A 21,506-nucleotide genomic window follows, 5' to 3' on the forward strand; every position below is an offset into this window, starting at 1 on the left:
CTTTGCCTTATATTTATATAAATTAGTTGTCAGTCCTGTCCCAGAGCAGTAACGTGAACCCACACTTTAGCACAGCACATGCTTTAAAGTACAATAGTGTTTTTCTGGCATCCTCTTGTGGCTCATGGTAGCAAGATGGTATAGAGAGCAGCAGGAAGAAAATTCACAGTAGAGAGCTGCCCTGGAGTTGGGGGCTGAGTTAGCAGGTGGCACCATTGCTGCAGAGAAAGTAATTGGGTGGTTGATGAGTGACAGTACTGTGTACTGACAGTGCCTGAAGGGGCTGCCTGTGGTGAGGAGGTTGGAATTCAGTTGCCAAGGCAGAGTTCCTTAGTAGAGGTGGAAGGAAGACCTCACTGTAGAAGCTTCCCATCCTGGGATGTGAAACCAAGGGCTTAAGGGTGGGGGCACCTACTAAACTTGGGGGCTGGAATGTTGGCAATTGCTTAGTGATGCTCAGCACAGATCCCATTCGCAGTTCCTTAGAGGCTGCTGGGACCTCACATCCCCCTCACACTGGAAGTCTGTGTGCCAGACCCAAGACTGACCTCTCTCCATCCCTACCTCTGCACAACCACATGAGCAGTGGAGAGACCTGAGCTGCCCATGGCCGCCTCTCTCAGTGGACTGTGGGAAAACCACTCAGGTGTCGTGTGCTCCCTAATGCGTAAAGGGGGTTTGTTGATGCCTAATTAACATTCATATTTGTTGAGTATTTGCTAACCTGCCAGACACTGCTATTAGCCCTTTACATGAGTTACATCATTTAATCCTCAGAACTGTATGTTGAAAGTCCTCTTATTATTTTACACAAAATGAGCCCAGAGTGATTAAGTTACTTGCCCAAGGCCACACAGCCAATGAGTGGTGAAGTTGCCATTAAACCCAGGCAGCCAGACACTGAAGCCCACACTCTATCCTCTGTTGCTCCCCATTGAGATGAGGGCTGACTGCTCTGGGGTGAAGATCTTTAAGAAAACTCTAGTGAAAATGCAAACACTTATGAGGGCTTTACATATTTTAATTCACTGAATCCTCAGAAAACCCCTGAGGTAAGTCCAGTAATGATTAATGGAGAAAGGAAAGCAGAGAAGTTCAGCAGCTTGCTAAGCTCACACAGATAGTAAGTAGCACATCTGGAATTTGAAGCCAGGCAGCTGGCCTCTGTGCTCAAAGCAGAAAATATGTTGTCATTGAGATACAAAGATGACACTCAATCTGTAGGCTAAAGTGATGGAACTTAGTAAGATTGTGGAAGGCACTGTAACTGGTACAATACAGAAATGAATCCAAGAAAGATAAAGTCTCTTTCCTTTCCTCAGGGAGTTGGCAGCCTGAGATAGATGGCTTAGATGCAGTTACGAGAGAAAAAGGGTGTTCTAGCTTCTGGCATGCCTTATGCCACACGCCACCTCATGACCTCTCCTTTTCGAATTTTATTTGTTGCCTGATATAATAGTACCTCTGTGCCTAGAACGCTTGGTTATACTACTTCCTATAGGAAATAAGTGTAAGGAAATGTGGGAGGTGATGAGGGTGCTGGCTTAAACCGTGAATGAGGCGATTTAGTTGACGTTAGGAGGGCAGTGTCTCAGGCACAGGGACCCAGGAGTAACAATGCAGGAGGCAGGCAGGACCGTGAGGAGCCTGATTAGAGGGACTGGACGGGAGCGGCAGTGAAATGAAGGATGTGGAGTAAACTTTGGGTGGACAATAAGAGTAAGTTCCTCGGAGGCCTTTAACAAAGGGAGTAAGAAATAATTATTAACTGCGGAAGTGAGAAAATTAATTTAATATACTAAAGATTCTCTACAACCCTGACTTCAGGGTTTACATTTTTGTTTGGGAGTTTCATACTTAAATCAACTCTATAATAAATAGATTATAGTGAGATTTGGCTTATTTTTAGTTAATGATGACCAGACATGTGACTTGTGGGCCAGAAAGGTATTCCACTCAAAGTAGTGAATTGGTTTCCTGTAGCTGCTGTAACAAAGAATCACAAACTTAGTGGCTTAAAACAACATGAATTTATTCCCTTTCAGTTCTGTAGATCAGAAATGTAACATGCATCTCACTGAGCTAAGATCACAATGTAAGTCCTTTCTGGAGACTCTAGGGGATAATCCGTTTTCTTGCCTCTTCCACCTTGTGGAGGCTGCCTGCTTTTCTTGGCTCATGTCCCCTTCCTCCATCTTTAAGGCCAGGCCGAGTCCTTCTTATGCTGCCATCTCTCTGGTTTTCTCTTTCGTAATCATGTCTTCCTCTTTCTTTCTCTTTTGATATCTGGATTCTAAAAGTCTGGATTATACCATTCTCTTCCAGAATTATGTTACAAGTGGGGTGGCTACGTTTCAGCTAAGAATTATAAGTAAGGATATTGTGATAAAGTTGAAGAGGGACCGTTGGCAAGCATGTAGCCCAGAGTTAGAAGCAGAGGCAGGTATGATCGGTAGAGAAACGAAAGACAGGAAGGGGCTGGAGCACCGAGAAGTATGTTTGGTGCGTCTGAATTTTTTATGATAGTGAAAATTGTGCTTGTGAAATAAATGAAGTTTAAATGCTGTAGAAAGCATGTGTTGTCTTTATTATTCAGAGGAGGTAGTTTATTATAAAATTCCAGAGAAGTTGAACAGATGTTTATTAACCTAGATAGTATTGATGGAGTAATAGTGCCAAGACATTTCAGAAAAATATGAATTCTGTTTGACTTGTAGAAATTATAATTCCCATATTTACTTCTCATCTATTGCTTGCACTCCACATTACAACTCTGTGAGAATATAGAAATCGACCTCTATCAGACAGAAACATGATTCTGGCGGCAAAACAGGTTTCCATAAAAATCAAGCAAACTGGACAAAAAGAAGAGGTAGGCAGATTTTATAACATTTATTTTTATCCATTTCCTCAGTTTTTCCTGATTTATTTTAAAACCCTGACTGTCACATGGGGCCAGAATTTATATTTATTGTTAAATAAACATGTTGTTAGACCTGAATCCATATAAGGGAAATCATGCTAACCTTGGTTCCAGTGGTATTTTAAAATCTTAATATTCTGGATTAGTCTAGTAGCCTTAGGCTGTTTTTTTCAGGCTTTGCACTCAAATATAATTGCCAGCTCTTCTTCACTTTTCTCACTTCCTGTATCCAGTTGAAGCTTGAAAGAGTGCCTTTCGTTGCAGGACATTATTCTCATCCCTCCACTATTCTTCTTTGTTTCCATTCTTGCCTTTCTGCCTAAGCCATATGTTAATCTTACACTTCCTCTAATGAATAACTCCTTTCAGCTCCATGAATAAAAGAAACCAAACAAAATTTTGCCCTTGAAGTAAATTATTGGCCTAATTTTTACACCAAGTCTCTTTTAAAATTCCATAATTGCTTTTTAATCAGCCACATTATTTAAATTCTAAATGTCAGCAAGCAGTATCAAAGGCCCATAGTTAAATGCTTTTCAAAATAAAAGTATTGCTATTGTCTGTAGTTTTGCACATTCTGGTAAAAAGCATTAGTGTTTCCTTTGTTTCTGCCTCAATCATCAAGTGGTGTAATGTACTTATTAGAGATAGGTTTCAACTCACGTGCCAATCTGACATGATTGAAGTTCCGTGCTGAAAATTCTGGGTCTGTGATCAATTAACGATGTCTGTATGGTGCAGGATTTGGGACTAGAAATATATATGCCACATATTTTCCATCCCTGCTAAATCTAGATAAAAAGTCAACATAACAGCTTTTTTCTTTTCTTTTTTTTTTAAAGGCAGCAACTTAGTGGAAAGAACTTGGGCTCTGAAGTCATATTTATCTGAATCCAAATCTCGCTGTACCTTTATCTAGTTGTATGACCCTGGGAAAGCTAGTTACATTTCTGCAATCTACAAAATGGGTATAATAATACTTGCATTACATGGTTGTTGGAATAATTGATGAGAATAATACATGTAAAGCATCTTGGCCCTAGTAGAGTCTCCATTAATGATAGCTGTAGTGGGTATTTCCTGTTTTATCTTTCTACACACTCACCCACCCACCGTTCTTCTAAGACAAAGTCTTCATCAGGCCATGATGGGAAGTGGGAGGAAGGAATAGCTCAAGCTAAGCTGAGCACATTATAGTCCTCCCGAGCCATAGTCGTCGATTCAGAGATAAGTTCAAGACTCAAATCAGACCAAGTCCTTCCTTGGGGAATTTTTGAACTTAAGCTGGGGGAAGAGAGCCGTTTTCTGTCTGTTGGCTTGTGATCCCAGAGCCACAGATTGTCCTCCATGTGACAAGCCTGTCTACACTGGAAAGGATGAAGTCACAGTGCAGTTTCTGAGTGTCTCGTTCCAGTGACTGGGGCTCCTTGAGCAGCCCTGGATCCTCTCCTCCCAAAGCCTGGGTCTTTGGTCATCTTCTCTAATTCATTAAGCTCCATCCCCCACTCCACCCCAAACATGCACTGTGGGCCATTGACTTCTAATCCTCTTTTACTTTAAACTAGATCAAGACTCAAAACAGTTCTAAGTAATATAGTTATTATAATGCCTATTTTTTAAGAAGTTTGATTTCTACAGATCTATCACTGAATTATGTCGTTGCTCCCATCTTGACGTTTTTCACGTTTTCGTAGTACAAGGAAGCCTCAAAACCCCAACGAAGTGGCTTTCAAAGGCTTTGCTTATAAGCACATCATAATTAGTAACTGAGCTGTAAACATTTACTGCTGAGGACATACTGGGAAAATTTGTTTCTTGCAGTGCCATAAGTAGATAAAATTTATTTCCTAAAATAGGCATTATTGCATGGTCTGTTAGAAAATTTCAGTACTATACAGTGTAAATAAAACCACAATCATTATTTCAGAACCTGTTTGGGCAAGTTAACTCTCTACAAAGAAAGCTTCACTCCACCCCACAGACTGTGCTCTGCTCATGGAGGGGGCCCGGGAGGACCTCAACCACATGCGCCATCCTGGTGGGAGCTGGGCACAGGATGCACACGGTTCTCAGCCCACAGTGTTTCATCTGTCACCTCACCCCTCCCACTCCAGTGTCTGGCCATGCTTGTCTCCCAGAAATGTTTGTTTGATTGATTAGAACCACAAATAGAGAGAAAAAACATTTAACTAATGCATCTTTCCCCTAAAGTGAGATTCCCTACAATTGTCCCTCCCTATCTTCAGGCTTTTTCTGTCTAAAAGCACCTCCCTTTCTACACTCAAAAATGCTCTTCTCAGCTCTTTTAAAAGAAATTTCACTTTACCTTGGATTTCATTCTAAATTAAGGAGAATGATTTTTCAATAAGTTTTGTAGAAAAATCAGATCCATTGCATTCAACTTATTAGTTACACACACACACAAATTACCCTTGTCCCTAAGAAATTCTGTATATTATTTTAGAAACTTATACTCATGAAATGATTGGAAAATCACAAATTCACAAATTCTCATAATTAGGAAAACTGAAGAAGAGGCAACCAAGGAGAGTCCTTTTAATTTTCCACTTTCCTCATCGCAGTTCTAAGCGTGAGTAGAGCAAATAGTGTTAATTTGCACTTTAAATGCCTGTGTAATCCTTACAGTCTGTTTCACCAACACAGCTTTTCGTTGATTTTCAGTTGTTTCACCTTGACTGATCTTTTATATCTTATTCTTTATAAGCTCTGCATGAACCAAATTTGAGTTATGTTTTTACAATTATCTCTTGGTTCCTAGATGTACACTAAAGACTTAGCTGATACTGGATAACTGAATAGGGAATAACCGAGAAAATAATGCGTTTTAGAAGCTGATAGTCTGGTGAGAAACACAGTATAAACTCAAAGAGGTCTGTAATTTCCCAAAGAGCATTCAAATGAATAATTTAATAAGCTTTCACTTTAAAGCTGAACTCGACTGCGTTATGCAGTGTGACTGAAATTGCTGTGCCTCAAAACACACAAAGAAATATAACGCGTAGTACAAGGCTATTAGATGAGTAGAATATTCTGGTCACTCATATGTTCTGGTTAATACAATTTCAGAATTTGGGGAGGTGTAAGAGTCTTTAATCCAAGTCCTTCATTTTGCAGATGAGAAAACTGAAGTACAGAGACAGGTGACCTTCGCAGGACCACACAGTTAAGAGAGGTACAGCAGAATCCTCAAACCCTTGATTGCTACTTTTACAAACAAGTAGGATAAAATAAAGTAAACCTATCACGAAAGCTTTTGCCTAGTTTATCTTCTTGACGCTGCAGAGCTAAGCCCTGGTGGAAAAAAACAGACTCAGAGTCAGAAAGCCTGGCTTTAAGTCCCAGCCCTTTCTCTTAATGACTGTGTGACCTCAGGCATGGCATTCAGCCTCTCTGAGCCTCAGCTTTCTCATCTGGGATGAGAGCGACAGTTGCCTCACAGAGTGGATTTGAGTATCGAATGAAACAATGTGTGTGAAAATGCTTGGTAAATAGTAAAGCTCCATATAAATGTGAGGTATTATTATTTTTGCTGTTGGGATATTCTCTCACCTCAAGACTTCGTTATGAACATCAGTTACGTGATATTTCTGGGATTAGAGAATGCCAGTTGGGGAAATGCAGGATACACCTGATTTTACTCTGCACTTACTTACCCAGTGATGTGACATGAAAATCTCTTGAAAAGTAAAGGCTGGTTTTAGAGTAAGCTTTCAAAAGATGTGTGATTTAAAAAAGAAAATGGCTCTCTATCCATAGCAATAAACTGGAAAACGTTCTAATTAATGTCTTAGCCAGGTGTCACATTTTTAATTGTTTCCTCTAAGAACAGGTGTATTAACTAACTCTTATTTTTCCGTCTCAAACTGAACTTTCATCTCTTTATTATGCTCCTGCTCAAATTTGGCAGCTCTGCATGAATATCAATTAAGGCAAATTGGAAATTTTGTTCTCCTCTCTCACCACTGAAAAATGGTGAATAGATGTCTTAATCACTGTTTGTAGGGGACTAAATTGGGCACTTGGGAATGTAGCTGCAGTGGGAAAATTTCAATTGTCACAAAAACAATAACAGCAACTTATGACTGGGCTATCTCAGAGGAAAGTGTGCTGGGCAGCCTGTCCATCTTGTGTTCAGAAGACAGAAAGGGAACTACGACCAGGAGCTCAGCTCAGTGGCTCCACGGATGGAAGTTTCCCCAGCTTTAAATGTGGAGAATGTCTAACATTTGAAGATAATTGTCTAAGTAAAATTAGAAAGAATAAGAATTCTTGGCTGGGACACATGAGTCCCTTTTCTGTCACTAAGATTCAGTTGTGGGTCTACACAAAGTTGACCCTGTTTTTCTGTAGTAAAATGGGGATAATATATCATTTGAATCATTGAAACCCAGAGATAATCACCAAACTTTATTTTAGCCAATGGTTTCAAATTTATTTTCAGAAAAAATGTTTTCTACTAAGGGCAACCATTAATTGATTTCCATTTTACCTGTCTGCATCGAATACCCTTGATTTTAAATAAAGTAAGATAAGGTAGGAGAGAAAGAGGCAACAAATACTGATAAAGCCTGTTTTCAATTTATGTATTACAACATGTGTTTATAAGTTAAAATACATATTTAGGTGGTTTGGTTATAGAAAGAAAAAAAGGTATGTGCTCTAAGTAGTGAAAAGATGCTTCATATAACTTAGAAAAGAGACACCATGTTTATACAGTACTGCAAGGTGTTTGACTATAGTTTCAGTTGCTCTATTTTTGTGCAGACGCCCTCCTCCATTCAGTCTAGCCATGTTGCGAAGCTCCCTGGTCACCCTTCTGTTCTTGACTTACTAAGGCACCTGGTAGTAGCTAACTATGCTGACCTCCCCACTTTCTTTACTTGTTCTCTGGACACCATACCCTCCTGATTTTCTTATACTTCCCTGGCTGCTCCTTTGCAGTCTTCTTTGCTAGCTCTCCTCTCTTACCCAACTACTAATGCTGAGTGTCCCAAGACACTGGCTCTCAAGCACCCTTTTCTTCCTTATCTACACACTCTTACTGAGGTCATCTCCAATCCCACACACTGATACTACTCAAACTGTATAATTGGTCCTGACATCTCCCCTAAATATTCAGCTCTTATTCTAAATGCCTTTACTTGGTGGTCTTGGAGGCATTTCAGACTTAACATGGCCAAAATAAAAATTAATTTCTATCACATACCTGTTCTTCCCCCAGTTTTCCTGTTTCAGTAGATAACACCATCATCCAACATCAAAACAAAAAATCTGAGGCTTCTCCTTGATTATTTTCTTACCTTTACCCTCCACATTCAGTCCATCCTATCAACGCTGCCTCCACAACAGATCCCAGTATATCTACTCCTTTTCATTTCCATGATCAGTACTCCAGTCCACATCACTGTTGTCTCTGACCCTCACCTATTGCAGTAGCCTCCCCGTTGTCTCCCTGTTCTCATTCTTGTCTCCTTCCAGTCAGTTCTCTACACGGCAGCCACAGTGATCTTTTCAAAACATAAATAACACTTGTCACACCCTCCTTTCCCCGTTGGTAATTCCCCCGTGGAATCCCATCTCACCTGCAATAAAATCCAGACTCTGCCCTGGTTTACAAGGTCCCTACATCATTTGGACCCTGCCTAGTTCTGCAGTATCATTTTGTATCACTCTTCCCTTTTATACACCCTAAATATACTACTTTACTTTTTATTTCTCTAACATATCAAATATGTATATACCATAGAGGTTTTGCATATGCTGCTTCTAGACTGGAAGCTCTTACCCCTTATCTCTGAATGGCTGGATCCTACTTAACCTTCATATCTCAGCCTAATTCACCTCCTCAGACATGCCTCCCAGGACACCCAGTCTAAAGAAGTCACTCTTTCTCATGTCACTCTGCTTTAATTCTCTCCTATGTGTTTGTTACTGTTGGAAATTTTCTTGTCTATTTATTAGTTTTTACTTTTTATTCTGCATGTGGGAACACACACCAAACTGTAAGCTCTGAGAGCAGGAACCTTGACGGTCTTATTTGTCACCATAGCCTCAGTGCTTAGAGCAGCACACGTAGTAGATGCTCAAAAGCCGTATTTTGAACAAATGAATGAACAAATTCAAGCAACAAGACAATCTGTTAAGTAGGAAATTGATGATGTTTTCTGTTTTATTTCATAGCGATGTCTTGGCTGATCTACCTCAATTCCTAAGGATTAATCAAGAAAATAAAATCCAAACTTACTCTCATTTGGCCAATTCAGTTCATAGAAACCTCTTTCTTCTGCTTTTGTGATCAAGGCCACCGTAAAGAAGAAACATGATGGTGCTGTAAATCTAATACATTTCTGTTTAGATGCGTGGAATAAATTAATGTGACTTGGAGACAGGATCCTTAAGACCTATGATCTCTGAATTCTCATTCATTTGATGAGATTATAGCCATAAACTTCAAGAAATTTGGCAGAAACAGACAGTTTGTAATACTAGGAACCACTCTAATGCAGGTCCCAGTTCTTTCCCCATTCTTCCTTCCTTTTTGCTGATACAAGATGAAGTGAAAAGTCCAGCAGGTGTGGTACTGAGCAGTTCTCAGTCAGAATTAACCATATCACAGGTTCTCACCTGGGTGGCTAGAGCTCCTCTCTGAACATAAGTTTGTCTGACTCTCAGCTAAGCCACATCCTTTCCCTAAGGAGATGTCTGAGGCAAAGCCCATTGACCCATTTAGAGATCCATGAGCGAGGAACTTTCTGTTTATTTGTCGTTAAAGCATTATTTATGGCATTCTAATCACATGGCATTCTTAAGGCTATAATTATAGAGTTTTGTATGAGAAGAATATAGAACACTTCTTGTTTGATTTATTCTTTTGGGGTTTAGTATTGAAAGTATTGAAAATAGTTTTAATTAGTATTGAAAATAGTTTTGTATTGTGTGTAGCCAGTTCCCATTCTTCCTTTCTCATTTCACAATTGCAGAATGCTACTCCTGTAGTTTTCCTCTGTTTTGAGCCCCACCCTTCCTGTTGCTAAGCAGATGAGCTGGATTGCATAAATTGTCAATTACTCAGCAGTGACAATGAAAAGACAGGACACCAGTAGCCAGAAATGAGGGCACCTCCTTCTAGCACTTGGGATTTAGGATCAGATGATAAAGAAAGAGTCAAAAGGCATGAGGTGAAGTTATCATAAATAAAAGTTTGATTTATAGTTACCAAGTGGGAGATTTTGGAAACAGGATGAAATACTCCCTCCCTTTGTCCTAATTTTCTTTACATATATTTTCAGAAAGATCTGAGCAAGGACATTCTCCTTTAAGAACTTTCATTTACTGAAGTGAGTTTTTTTCCTCATTACAAAAGATATTTCCTATCATGACCAAAAGGAAAAAAAAAGAAGAAAGGAAATTATAGAAGGAAAAAATGACACATAATCTTCCTATTTTAATACAAACCCTATCAACATTTGTGTATATTTCCTTCAGAAATTTGTACTCATATAAGATTGATTTGTTTGTTTATGCCTTATTATAATTTACATTCTTTTATCCTTAGTTTTAGAATTTATTGAATGGCAATTATTAATTTTAATATTTCAGGTTAGGTTGACTCTTAAATCTGAAGTCAATTCTAAATCTGTGTGTACTAAAGGAGCATATTTGCATTCCTGACCCAACAAAAAAGGGCTAACGTCACTTTTGACCATATATCTTCACTCATCTCACTTATTCAACTTTTTTTAATAAAGCAGGTTTAATATTGCAGTTATTCACCAAACATTCAGCTCTCATCAGATTACCTATGGCTTCCCATGGAACTTTCCACAAAATAGGCATTGGATAGGATGACAAAGTCTTCCTTTTGGAGCCCCACCATTTACCAATTCCACTCACCTGTGTGGCTCTAATACCCACATTGCTGGCTCTGGCTCCCCAGAGAGAGGCGAACAGTGTGTATGGGCATAATTAGCACACCATCGGGTTGTAAGATCCAGGTATTTGATTTTCTTTGATGAGGCATTCCCCTCCAGACACATTAGTAGTTTCCCAAAGAGCTCCTTTGTAAATAGCTGTAGAAACAGCAAATAATGAACTCAAAAAGGCTTGCTGCAAATAGGACACCAGAGGGTGCTAGAGGGATGTTATAATGAGCCTCGGCTTTTCCCTTAGCTCTGCCATTAAAAAATAAATAAAGCAAGCTTTTTTAATAATGCACTACCTTGTCTTGAACACATTTATTGGAAGTTATACAACATGGCTTTAGGATGTGCGTCAAACATTTGTCATTTATCATTCTAATCAGTGTTTTCTCAAAAGCAAGTCTTTTCTTCCCATGCTGAATTTAGGGAAAGAATTTTTCACAGCCTCTTCTTAGACAGTTTGTTTGTTTTTTAAGGAAAGCACGTTCTTATTCTTCCAAGTGGTGACTTTGCCTTCTCCCAAGAGACAATCATGTGTGTTAAAATGTTTAGCAGTTCTAATCTGCTAGATATTAAAGAAATGAATTATTTCCAACCCTGCTTTTAGAATTATAGAACATGGTCCTTTGATCAGTATGTGCCTACTGTTGAATTTTAAATAAAACATATGAATGCATCAGGATAAAGTAACAGTGCTGAAAAAATATAAGTATGGCTAGTTAGAAAGTTATACTGGCATTTATTCATATAGAGGCATGGGTATTTAGAAAATTATACTGGCATTTATTCATAAAAAATTTAGCTTAACCAGAAAGTTTTGTTTTTCAATATTAAGCTATTTAAAAAAATCTAAATAAGGTATCTTTGTTCAACATAATGTTTTTAAAAGTATGTATTTAGTGCCTAATATTTATGTCTGTGTGCCTAGAATTCTCTTTTAAACCATCCCTGCCCTCAGTGACCTGGCAGTCTACTTGAAGAAATCAAAGACTTTCTCTTCAAGAAGTTGTTACATGACAACTTAAATAATCCAAGAGATAAATAATATATGCCAAACATACAAGATTTTGCAAATGTGCATCAGATAAGATACTGTGTATTTAAAGGATGAAGCTACTACAAGACTGGAGGATTAGGGGATACTGTAGAATGGGAGGAACTCCTTCAGCTTGAAGGATGGGTAGGATTTAACTAGGCAGAGAACAGGCAACAGCCTAATAATAGCCTGGCCAGAAGAGACAGTGGGCAAGAATGTGTGTGCAGCATTATACCAACCTCCTTTCATCCTTCCACAGGGAGCTCCCAATGCAAACTTGTAAATGCCATTTGTTTTTGTTATTGCTTTGTTTTTAGTGTTGTGGGTTGCAGAATTTTCTGTTGTTTCTTGTTTGGGTTTTGTTGTAGAGTTTGTTTTGTTTATTATTATGGTGGTTCTTTCACCAGAAAAAAAAAAAATCCCAACAGTTTTTAAGATAACAAATCACTCCCCACCCCCAATATTGCCTATTTTTTTCAGCCTTTCCCAGCTCTGTTTCAGCCAGATCAGTGTGTGCCCCAGGAGGGGTAGATGCTGCAGTCCTCGGTGTCCCACAGTGCTGCATCCAGGTGGATGCAACAGCTCTCACCGAGCTGTGTCCTAATACACCTGGGAATATGTCATCTCAAGCACATTAGGAACTCAATAAATATTTCTTTTGTAGTTAAAAATATCTTCTGTTAGTATAAGAGCAGTATAATTGCATGGTGGAAAATCAGAAAATATATATAGCAAAAATATTTTTTGAAAAACACCGTATTCTCACACAGCTTACTATTTTTTTTCATTGTTTGTTTTCCACCCCAAGCAAACTGTTGGTTATATTTCTTTTTTTTTTTTTCCTTTTTCTCCCCAAAGCCCCCCGGTACATAGTTGTATATTCTTCGTTGTGGGCCCTTCTAGTTGTGGCATGTGGGATGCTGCCTCAGCGTGGTTTAATGAGCAGTGCCATGTCCATGCCCAGGATTCGAACCGACGAAACACTGGGCTGCCTGCAGCAGAGCGCGCGAACTTAACCACTCGGCCACGGGGCCAGACCTCACACAGTTTACTATTAACACCTTAGTTTCTCTCCTTCCAAACTTTTTTCTATGCATATCTGTATTAATCTATCTGCCTTTCTATCTATCCATCCAGCTAGGTATTTTAATGAGATCATACTATAATACACTCCATTTTATGGCCTATGATTTTTCATTTAAAAATCTCCACATTTCCATATAAATAAGTATTAGTTTCTATATGATGATTCTTATCAACAAATTCACTGCATAAAAATCTTCCTGGGGAAATGCTTGTTGAAATTCAGACTCCTAGGCCCCAACTTGGATCTGCAGATTCAGTATCTCCAGGGTTCTGGCTGTGGACTTTGTATTTTAGCAAATGTCTAAATGCTGATATCCGAGTCCCTGATCTATGGCATCATTTTGGGGGCCAGAATAGATCTCCTCTGTATAGATCCACTGCAATTTATTTAATCAATCGCCGAGTTTCCATTCTTCATTATCACGAGCCAGGAGATAAACATCATTAAGTGATGAGCATGACAAGTTCAGATGATAAACCTAAATCTCTGTAAATGTCAACACAGATTTATTGATTAAGTGCTAGTGTAAAAAAATTTAAAATCTGTGCTCAATATTAAGACGGGGAATGTTTGTTGTGATCTCAAAGCTGCAGGACAGATCACCGTAAAATGGACTGAACTAAACTACTACAGTGCTCTTTATTTCTTTCTTTCCTTCTTTCCTTCATTGGCCACAGGGACATAAATCTGTGTGTGTGTTTGTATGTGTGTGTCTAGTCAGATGACTTAGGTCCCCATATTTGGCACTCTCTCCTCTGGGTTATGTGGATACATTGACCAGTTTTGCCTCTCTGAATTCTTTTGATATCTGCTGACAGATTCTTTCTTAACACCACTTAACACCACTGAGTAAGTTATAATCAAACAGCTCTGCCCAATTCATATTATTTCGTCCTAATATGTGTTGATATAATTGGTCCAATTCTCCAAGTTCTTGGCTGCCCCAGGGAAAAAGTCTGCCCAGGATTTTTTCATATCTATTTCTCTCCTTTCAATTATTTTTTGTAGTTCCCCCAGTTTCATGATGTAATGTCAGTGGAATTAAATTTGGACGGCTTAGAATTGGGTCATTAATTACATGAAGCTTTAATTATAATTACTAATTGGTCCCCACCTTCCTGGGTGACACCTGGTGGCAGTGAATTTCACAGAGCTATGAAGAACAGATGGTAAGGCTTCATTTGTCCTGTCATGTATGAAATCAAGGTAATTATGTTAAAAATGTTTTTCAAAGATCTCAGGCCACATTTGTCCAAAAGGCTACGTGTGGACAGACACCTAGACACCATTAGGTTGATATTTTCTAATCTATTTGTCATAATATCACTGATTCTTTTTCAATACAAAAGATGGGGCTTATAAATCCATTCATTTGTTCATCAAATACTTAATGAGCCCCTACTAAGTACAGGCACCATGCCAGGCACTGAGATTCAGTAGTGAACAGAGAGACATAGTTCCTGCCTTTACGGAGTTTATAGTCTAAGGGATCAAAGACAAAAAAACAGGTAATTCCTACAAACACAGTAGGAGCAATTAGTGCAGACTTGGAGTGTCAGAAAGCCTTCTCCTGTAAGTGACGTCCAAATGAATCTGAAGGACAAATGGGAACTGATGAAGGAGAGGGCAGGAGATGTCTAAGACAAAGGAACAGCATCTACAAAAGTCAGTGAGATGCCACGCCACGTTTAAGGAACTGAGAGAATCCATTATGGCTGGAGCATGAGGTTGACTAGAGCTGAAACTGAGTAGCTAAGCCAGGCTGGGTCCTTGGAAGCTCTGCTCAGGAGTTTGGAGTTGTTATAAGAACAATGGGGAGCCATTGAAGGTTTTTAAGAAAATTGCTATAATCAGATTTATGTTTTAAAGAGATCACTCTTATAGAAGTAAGACGAATGGGTTGAAAAGGAGCAAGACAAAAGGCAAGGAGATCAGACAGTACTCTCCTGAAGTCACCCAGCTGAGAGATGCTGTTGACCCATGAAAGAAAGAATTCATTAATTTTTTAATATTCATCAAGTATGACTATTTAGTTTATAATATTGCACTTGGCTTATAACGTTGCACTTGGCTTATACCATGCCTGCCGGAAGCTGGGCCCTGTTTATTCAGATAGTCTCTCACCTTGTGAAATTTATATTCAGGTGAGGAGAGACAGACAATAAACACATTTGTGTTTTTTTTTTGGTGAGAAGAGATTGGCCTTCAGCTAACATCTGTTTCCAATCTTCCCCTTTTTTTCCCTCTCCCCAGAGCCCCTGTATATAGTTATATATCCTAGTTGTCAGTCATTCTATGTGGGATGCCACCACAGCTTGGCTTGATGAGCAGTGTGTGTGTCTGCTCCCAGGATCCAAACTGGCGAACCCCAGGCCATGGAAGCAGAGCATGTGAACTTAACCACTTGGCCATGGGGCCAGCCCCGACAATAAACACATTTAAAAAATTAATGCAGTATTCACAATGGCCAAAAGGGGGAAACAACCTAAATATCCATCAATAGATGAATAGATAAACCAAATGTGATATATACATACAGAGTAATATTACTCAGCCTTGAAAAGGAAGGAAATTCTGACACATGCTACAACATGGATGAACTTTGAAAACACTATGCAAAGTCAAGCCAGACACAAAAGAATATTGTTATGATTTCACTTACCTGAAATACCTAGAGTAGCCAAATTCATAGAGGTAGAAAAAATAGGGGTTCCCAGGGGCAGCAGGTAGGGGTGCAGGGGGAATTATTTTTAATGGGTACAGAGTTTTTGTTTGAGAAGATGAAAAAGTTCTTGAAATGGATAGTGATGATGGTTCCACAACATAGTGAATGAATGTGCTTAATGCCACAGAATTATATGGTTAAAATGGTAAATGTTATGTTATGTATATTTTACAAAACGTTTCCCACCACAGTCAAATGTTCTATGAAGCTATAGGGTAAAGAAATGCAAGAAAGAGTGGCCAAAAACTATGTTTCAGGTAGATTTTTTTTTCTGGGCAAAAAACATTAATACAGATTGTGGTGAATTATATGAAGCAATAAACCAGATGATGCAGTGGAGAGCAACTTGGGGGGCAAGGTGGGGTTCAGGCTCTCTCTTTAGGTGAGATGGTAAGAGAAGGGTTCACTGAAGAAGTGACATTTAAGCTGAAACCTGAAAGAAAGACTCAGCCATGCAAGGATCTGGTGATGGAACATTCTAGGTGGAGAGAACAGCAGAGAAAAGGGCTCTAAGATTGTGATGACCTTAGCAGAGAGAGAATACAGAATAATGTGGCTGGAGCGTAGTGAATAGAGAAGGGGTGGAAGGAAATAAAGTCAGAGAATAAGGCAGGAACTAGATTCCAAAGGCTAGCAGGTCACGGAAAAGGAGGTGAGTTTTATTCTAATTGTCGTGGGAGGCCTGGAGGTTTTAACACAGCAGAGATATGATCAGATTTTTCTAACAAAAATATCACCCTTTTGTGAGACGAGAGACTGTAACAGGCCAATGTGGAGGTGGGAGACGTGGGGAGGCTGTCAGTAGTAATCAGGTGAGAGGAGATGCTGAGATACAGAGCAGAGAATGGATGTGAGAGGTGCTTAGGAGGCAGAGGCCACAGGACTTGGTGCTTGAATGGCTGCTGAAGGTGGAATCTGTGATCCCCAATAGTTTCTATCCTGGGCTTCTGGGTAAACGTGGGGACCACCATGGTGGTCTGGTTGTTAAAGTCCTGTGTTCACACTCCTGAGGCCTGGGTTCAGTTTCTTCTCAGGGAAGCAGTATTTGGAAGGAAATGTGTTGTAAAGAATAAGAGCATTGGCTTTGGGCTCAGGGAGGCTTGGGTTTGAATGAGCACCACTTACTAACTTTGGGAAAGATACTTCATCCCTTTAAGACTCTGAAAATGAAGCTAATAATATGAAATCTGGGTGTAATGGGACCCCTAAAAATGATTGATGTGCTTTCCTTCTGTGAGCCCCACCTCACCAGCCTCACCAGAGGAGAACCCTGGGCTCAAAAGTCAGTAATGCAAGATCTGGCCTGAAGGATTGGTCAGGCAGAACTTAGAAGACACCCTGATTCCTGCGCTTCCCTAAAGAAACTTAAAAAGAAAGAAAGTATTAACCTGCTGCCAGCAGCCAAGCCTTGGGGAAGCTGTGAACCCGAACGGCCAGACACAAAGGAGGTCAACCTGCAGACATCTAAAGCTTCCTTGTGGCAGCAACCACAACACATTGTTAGGCGATGTGGTGGGGGATCTCATTCACAGTCTTAACAAAAGCTAAAAGGTACTTGGGAATAAATCTAAAAGACATTCAAGTCTGTATGGGGAAAATTACAAAACTTTACTGAAGAACATAAAATAAGATGCAAATCAAAGGAGAGATGTACCACGTTATTAGATAGTAAGATTCGATATCAAAGTCAGTTTTTACCAAATTGATTTTAAAACTCAGTAAAATCCTAGTCAGGCTCTCAGTAGGTTCTGTGTGAGTGTGCAGGAGTATGGAATTTTACAAACTGATCCTAAAATTCATATGGAAAGCACAAAAACAAAAATACCTAGTACATATTTGAAAAAGATCTATCTGGGGAAACTTGCTCTGTCAGATATCATAACTGATTTTAAAGCCGTACTGATTGAATCAGAGTAGTATTGGTGTAGGGATAGAAGCATAGACCAAACAAAGTAGAGACCCAGAAGCAAATTCATATATATATGTCAACATGAATAAGCCACAGTCATTCTGTTAATCAAAATTTGGGGTGAGTTTATTATGAGACAGGTCTGAGGACTATAGCCCGGTGGGGCTTCATTCCTCAAGGAAGGAAGCACATCCCAAGAAGTAGGGTGTACAGAGTGGTTATATACCATCTTGGAACAAAGAGCATATATCACGTATGACAGGACTGTCCCTATTACTACTATCACGAGATGCTTAGCTGGCGCAGCAGGTCAGTGGTCACAAGGTGAACACAGCAGGTCAGTAATTAATCCTTAGTTTCTAGGAAGAGATGTTTATCCTTAAGGAAATGCTAATATGGGGGGAAGCTACATCGCTATCTTTAAGAGCATCGTTCTTGTCTTTGGGACTTTGTAAACGTTTCAAGCAGATGTACAATGCATGCTCAACAGTCCACATCAGGCCCTTTTGGAAAAACAAGATCAGGCCAAATTAGTTTTAAACCAAATGTCTTCCTCATATACTCCATATATCCTACTGCTTTTCATTTATTCATCATATAGAAACTTGATACATGGTACTAGTTGTTGGTATTGCAGGTTAGGTAGAGGGAAATGATGGATATTTACCTCATAACACATACAAAAATAAATTCCAGATGGATTTAAGACCTAAAAGTGAACAACAAAAATATAAGAAAAATGTCTTCAAAATCTCTTATTTTAGAATGATTTCTCAGACAGGATACAGAAAGTACAACTATAATTGGTAAGCCTGACTACATTAAAATTAAGCTTGCCTGTTTAACAGAAAATACTATCAATAAAATAAAATGATGAGCTACATAATGGGAGAAGATATTTGCATTGAATATAACTGATAACAAACTAGTATCCAGAATATATTTTAAAATGATAAATCAATAAGACATAGAAACATAGCCTTATATAAAATTGGGAAAAGTAAATGAACGTAAAATAGACAGAAGAAATTTAATTGGGTATGAAAAGAAGCTGAGGCTCCCTATTTATGAGGCTGTACTGTACAGGCCTTCCAGGTACCCATGCAATTGCTCAAACACGTTGTGACATTTGTGGTAGTCACAGGTAAACTCCTCAGAGTCTTTAGGAGTTCACAGGGTAACTGTGATTTGGGGCTACATGCCAGGTTGATGCCTAACTCTTTCAACTTTCCCAAGCTTAGAAGCTCAAGAGCTAGGGCAATATGGAATTCAGATCTTAAGCTGAACCACACAAGATTTTGGAGAAAGAAGAATTTGGATGAAGATTTGGTGCGAGAGGGAGGCCTCAGGCTGTAGGCATGAGCAACCCAGGGACATCACAGTTGGTGGACACAAGTGACAGGAAGCCAGATGGTGAGCTGAAATTTATGCCAAGTCAGTCCTAAAACCAGTTAAGTGATGGGCAAGTGAAGGCTGTAGCTCAAGCCATGCTGAGCCCCACAGGGAAGGCTGTGACTCTGAAAATGATCTGGTACAAACGTCTGGCCACCTGGCCACCTCTATCCTTGTTGCACACCTTTCTCAGTCTTAATGAGTCAGTGGTGTCTCTTGAGCAAGACTAATCCCTGAAAGTCAGAATTGGCATCCCCATGAACTTCCTGCAGGGGTTTGTAGGTAATGCTGTTCACTCATTCAACATGTGATGACTGAGTGCCTCACATGTACTACACATATTCTGGTGTTTGGAATACATCAGTGAACAGATCAACAAAGATCCCTGTCCTCCTGGAGTTTACATTCTAGTGGGAAGGGGGACGTTATAAATAATCAAAATAAATAAGTAAATTATTTATCTCAGGCCCCACCCCAGACCTACTGAAAAAAAGTATTTGTATTTTAATCAGTTCCTCTAGTGATTTATACGCACATAAAAGATTGAGAAGCATCGTGAGTCTAGGAATCATTTGGCTTTTCCATTTGCAATTCCATATCCAATGATCACAATTAAGATTGGCCTTCTGTCAGATCAACGCCTAACCTATTCTTGGTAACAGACAGCTATGACATCTCTCAGTGGTGGTGATGGTGAAGAGTGCTTGTGAAAAGATATTATAGGCAACACTTAACCAAGTCATTCTGAATTTGGGACTGCTTCCTTTTCTATAAATGTGCCTATTTCTTATACTGAGTAACTAGTGGCTATAATTAAGGGAACTTTAATGGCAACAAGTGGTTTTGTTATTTTATGCACCTTGCTATTCTGAACCAATTTATTTTAGTTCTGGTACATCTGGTTATACCAAAAAATACTGACTCCTTTACTAAATAAAGACATTCTCACTATTTTCTTCATTTTAACACAAAGAGGTAGGCAGGTGGTAAGAGCAGAAGATGAACAGTCAGAATTGCCTGCAGTGCTTTCTGATCTCGACACCTCAGCTTCCAACATTGCCACTTCCAGAAGGTTCTCTTCATGTCTCTGCCAATACAAAACATGCATTCTTTGATATCCAGTTCCTAGTTAGTCTTTTCCATTCATAGTTTCATCCTAATCCCAAAATGAAGTAATTATCTTTTACTGTCAACTCATATAGCATCTGCTGTTACTGTCTCTGTGATTCCTTTTGAAATGAATCATATACTGACTTATGACAGCTCTGCCACACTTGATTTGAACTGTCATTTACATTTTGTGAACTGTCATTGAAGTCTTGGACTGTTGTTTACATTCTCACACTTTTGTATCATATTTTCCAGGACGGATTTTAGATTCCTTAAGGACAAGAGCTGTGTCTTATGTATTTAAAGCACTTAATGCACTGCCTTGTAAAAAATAGTCATTTGATAAATACTTGTAGATTTTAGTGTGTGTTTGTTGTATGAGTAAAGATTTTTCTTTTGAAAGGTCAAGAATCTAGTATATAAATTATAAAATTTGGGGCTAACTTCACACAGACATTTCTGTTTGCTGTTGGAGTACAGCTTTAAGTAATATTTTAAGGGTTGGCCTGAATCATATTTAGCTTGGAATGACATTTCTCAGGCTGCTAAGTAGAAGTCTTTGAGTATTTGCTGGTTCGTTCCCAGCATGTGAGATGACAGGAACTGGATTACTGTTTGAAGAGCAAGATAAGTGGCCTCCACTATTAGAAAACAAGAAGAAAGGAATTTAGAATCAAAATAGAATGCCATTAATTTTCAGTATGGTGCTCCTTGTATAATGTCATCACCAAACATTGAAAGAAAGCTATAACCCAAGTCTGAACAGCATTTTGATAAGAGCAGAGAGAATATGAAAAGCATACAGAGAATTTTTTTTCCTATAGCTTAGAGGAAAAGCAGTTCCCTATCGAATGTAACACACTTTCCAAAGAAATGGTATAGATTACAACACCACAACGTTTACTCAGTCTATTCTAACTATGCAGTTTACCCAAGAAGAGGAGATTAGCAAGAACTCAGAAATTGAGAGATTGTACTACAGCTAGGATAAAAGATTACTTTCCCTGTGCTTTCTTTTTTTCTTCAAAAGATGCATATTCTTACTGGATCCTTTTTCTTCTTTCTAAACACTTTCCATTTATATTGATGAAAGGAAAAATGGGCTGTCCCATTCTTCAACTTATTTTTAATAGTTTAGCACATTAGTCTATGCTACATTGGGCCAACCCTAATCTTTCTAGAAACTGAACTGCCAAACTTCTAAGTGGGATGAGCTCAAATTGCCTACAGAATTGAATTTCTGGAAGATGGGGAAAGCAAAGAAAAGCAATTCTAAACACTACAAGTTCATTTTGGAAAACACACAGTCTCTTTTGAGTCCATGACTTTTTCAGGATTTTTACGTTAATTATAAAGTATCGTATTCTAAAATATATCCCTGCTC

At 39.0% G+C, this 21,506-nt stretch overlaps 1 protein-coding gene across 3 annotated transcripts in view; it reads left to right on the top strand.

Annotated features, from left to right (window-relative positions):
- FRY (FRY microtubule binding protein) overlaps positions 1–21,506 on the top strand; it is a 404,013-nt gene that overhangs the window by 47,747 nt on the left and 334,760 nt on the right. The window contains exon 1 of one of the 3 annotated variants that reach the window (XM_070239479.1): positions 6,064–6,116. The exons of the other annotated variants lie outside the window; for them this stretch is intronic. The gene's annotated coding sequence lies outside the window, so the exon portion shown is untranslated. Of the gene's footprint in view, positions 1–6,063; positions 6,117–21,506 lie in introns of those variants that run through there. 3 annotated transcript variants of the gene reach the window in all.

This window comes from Equus caballus, chromosome 17, assembly GCF_041296265.1.
Source record: "Equus caballus isolate H_3958 breed thoroughbred chromosome 17, TB-T2T, whole genome shotgun sequence".
Classification (NCBI taxonomy): Eukaryota; Metazoa; Chordata; class Mammalia; order Perissodactyla; family Equidae; genus Equus; species Equus caballus.